Source organism: Limulus polyphemus, unplaced genomic scaffold, assembly GCF_000517525.1.
Source record: "Limulus polyphemus unplaced genomic scaffold, Limulus_polyphemus-2.1.2 Scaffold990, whole genome shotgun sequence".
NCBI lineage: Eukaryota > Metazoa > Arthropoda > Merostomata > Xiphosura > Limulidae > Limulus > Limulus polyphemus.
This window is the reverse complement of record NW_013666600.1, coordinates 163,626-167,387: the sequence shown is the minus strand read 5'-3', so window position 1 is coordinate 167,387 and position 3,762 is coordinate 163,626. Positions and strand designations below refer to the sequence as shown.

General features: G+C 33.6%; 1 protein-coding gene across 4 annotated transcripts in view; it reads right to left on the bottom strand.

Annotated features, from left to right (window-relative positions):
• LOC106461577 overlaps positions 1 to 3,762 on the bottom strand; it is a 54,414-nt gene that overhangs the window by 17,443 nt on the left and 33,209 nt on the right. The gene's annotated exons all lie outside the window — the stretch shown is intronic.

The following is a 3,762-nucleotide window of genomic DNA, read 5'->3' as shown; positions in this document are numbered from 1 at the left end:
CGGATTTGATGCACGAGAAAATAGTGCATATTGGACGTGAAGAAGGGAGCAAGTTGCACGTGGGGAAAAAAACGCGCCTAATTTAAATGTCACACCTGAATGCTCACATCCTTTTAATTATGTCTGAAATTATGAACATTGCTCAACATCATGAAAATTAAACCTTATTTTCAATAAGCAATCCTGAAAAATATTTGGGGGTGCTTAACTTTTTTCCAAGTGTATATAAAGATTTAACTGAGTACAAAAGAGGTCCCATAGTCAGTCAAATTAACCGAGCCTGTGTTGAGAGAGTTATAGGGAAGAGCAGGGAACAGGAAAACACAAAAAAGAATGAAGAAGTACAAAAAAACAAAGGAAGGATAGGCTGAGAAAGATGTGTAGGAAAGTGCCCAACACATCAACCATGGCCAACCACAGACTGGGTGAAAAAACCATAGATGTGGTCAGGAGGAGGTGAAGAAAATGAGAAGAGAAGCAGAGAGAAACCAGGGTGGAGAAAAGAAAACGACACACCAACAGAAAGTGAGACCAACTGCATGAGAAGCGATAGGTATCCAAAGAGATGTACATGTATGATAGTCACTGATAAAAAGACAAAAAGAGTGGTGAACTAGACTACTGGTAGAGGAGAAAAGATGAGAAAAATATGAAGGCCTGGAATCAGGAATGGAAAGATGAGAAGAAGGAAGATCTAAACGAGATATAGAAGCAAAGAGCAAGGTGAAAAAGGTGGAATTAAAACCTGGGAAGATACTGAGAACAGAACTCTTATGACAGCAGTCCAAGTCAACAGTGGAAAGGATCACCACAGAAGACATCTAGGCAAAGAAAGGGAGTCAGATGAAAAAAGAGGTACAGAAGAAGAAGGAAGAGATACAAGAAAGAGGAAAATAGCCTGATCCAATAAGTCCCGACAGTAGGAAAACAAAGTATGGAGAGATAAAGCAGAAGTAGAACAGGCTAAACAGAGAAGATACATGAACAAATGCCTACAGAATCCACAAGAAGCATGAAGTGCTTCAGATAAAAGGCAGGAGTAGAAAAGGGAATATAGAAGAGAAGAGAGAGAGAAAAAGCAAAACTTATGAACTAGGAATGAAAGAGAAGGTGCAGGAACCGTAAGCTGGCCAGATTGATACCATGAATTGAGAATCGAGAAAAGGAAAGGAAGCAAGTTTACAAATCAGGAAAAATGAGGATGAACATGAGGGGAATGAGGAATTTTGGCCTAATAACTAGCAGGGAAAAATGATAATAAAAACCCCAAGAATAGCAGGTGATAAGGTGAGAAAACGAAAATAATAAAGAAAATAAGTAAAGGATAAAGAAAGGAACAAACCTGAGAAGGAAATCCAGAAAGAGATCAAAAGGTTAAGATCATTTTATGAATGTTAATGTACCACCCAAAGCAAACCAGGTGAAGGAGGTAGTCCGAAAGATCATTCTTAGTTGTTGAGAAAGCAAACTGGCTGATAGGACAGGAGCAGGAGGCCCATTAAGCATGTGGTAATCCACAACACACTGAACAATAGCTGAAACGATCCTTACAGTTAATGAACCTCCAAAAGCCACAAATGAAATAAGGCTCAAGTGGGAACAATGTCACACACTGAGGACTAAATGTAAATCAGTCTTTTTTATAATTCAAGATAAAAATTAAAGCTTTTAAAACAAAAGCCAAAGAAAATGAAAATCAAAGTTATATTGAAAATGCAAGTTACATGAGATTGAACATAGACTAAAATATTTTAAACATGTCTGGTCAATAAAGTGCACATGGAGGTGTGTCATGGTGAAGGGCTTTGTCACATGATTACATCTTCGTGCTTTAGTGCAATTCATGTTAGATCATGCAGGCATACTTGAAAGATAGTCAAACTGAGTATAGATGTGTGGTATCATCTTGGAATGTAATTTGCTTTAATTTTTATGTGTAAAATAAAATAAACGGTTTTTATTGAATAAATTTGTACAGAACTAAGTGTAAAGAAGCATTGTGAAAATAAAAAGTATATAATACAAACATTCTCATGCTGAGCAGATACTAAGCAGCATGCACAAGCCAGTACTTCCTGCATTTATATCATATACAGGCAGAACAGGAAAAGATTATCACTATATTATCACAACTTTATGGAAAAACAAGAAGTAAAACTTAATAGATATAATTATTTCATTCAGTTTTGTTTCATTTATCATAACTGCAGTGTAATGCTACTGTAACACACTTGTGTGCACAAACTTTTATGACCACAGTATGTATGTGTGTTATTGTTTTCACACTGTCCCTTTTAGGGTTTCATAAATTTTAACTCTGAAATTTATGTATGGAAAAAATACTACAAGTTTTTTTGTTTGTTTTTAAATTCATTAGTGAAATTTTGTCCTCGAAATGGACTGCACCTATTCTAATATATTACATTTTGAAGCTATACAGTTTAAAAACGAAATGTTTTTAACTAAAGTAAAACCCAATCATGTGATTTCACAAATAACAAACATTTAAAATAAACCATGTAGAAATAATTATCCAAAACAAATATCATGCATGTTATTGGGTTGGTTAGATTAAGCTATTCTCTCACTAGTTACCAAAACAATAGGAAAGTTCTTTAGAAAAATACTAACTCTCTTTTTTACAACTTGTGATTTAACATACAAGAATTAAAAGCTACTTCAAAAATCAGTCATACTTGCCAAACTTGGGGGGTGGGGGTAGGGAGACTGGCCCCCCTGAAAATCTGCTAGACATGCTGCCCCAACCGAGAAATCAACTAAACAAATACTTTATACATATTAATCTTTTATTGGAGAAGAAAACATATTTAGACAAGCTGTACTGCAACTAATAAATTTGTTAATAACTTTTGGCTAATCCAGTTCATCCATATTGTTCTTCAATCTTGTTTGTTACACAGCCATCAAATAGAAAATCAGATCCCTCCTGCTATGCCCACCTGTCACATCCTTTCTTTCAGGATCTGTCAGTAGTTCTCTTTTATGTTTACGACTATATTAATTATAACCAACAGAAAGCCAAGGGTTTTGTCTATCAAATGACACATTATACTGTGTTGTTTTTTGCACAAAGAAATGTAAATTACTTTCCGAGAAAATCTTTTGGATCCCATGGGAATACTATTAAATAGTTCGATGAAGTTTTAATGGTTCTTTCTGCAGAGATAGAAAGCCAGAAAAACTGTGATAGTTATGGGACATTGTCTGCTTTTTGAATGTTATTATTCTGTTTTTTGTTGCATTATTTTATTAAAATTATTATTTTATAAATATTATTTAGTGCACTACTACCAAATTTTGTGGACATACACTTAATATATTAAAAGTTCATAGTATCTAAACTATGACAAATACAAAGTGATCATGTGCTCAGTCAAGTCCATCAAGCCAATGTTGAGAGAGATAATGTGGTTAATAATTATATTTGTATGTATTGAATCAGGTACAAATGAGGATATGTAGGTGTAGTTGTATAGGTATAATTATATTTATACATAAAACAATTTTGTGTATGCATGTCAGTAAGTCAACATTTAAATATTCAAAACAACATTCTATACCACTGCATATGATTCATATGTGTATATGCTAATTGCTGAATGCACAGTAAAGTGTTTACAAATGAGTCATGATATTCATCCTGCCATGCATTCTATTTATAGGCACTATATATATATATATATATATATATATAGATATATAGATAGATAGATAGATATATAGTATATATATATACTATAA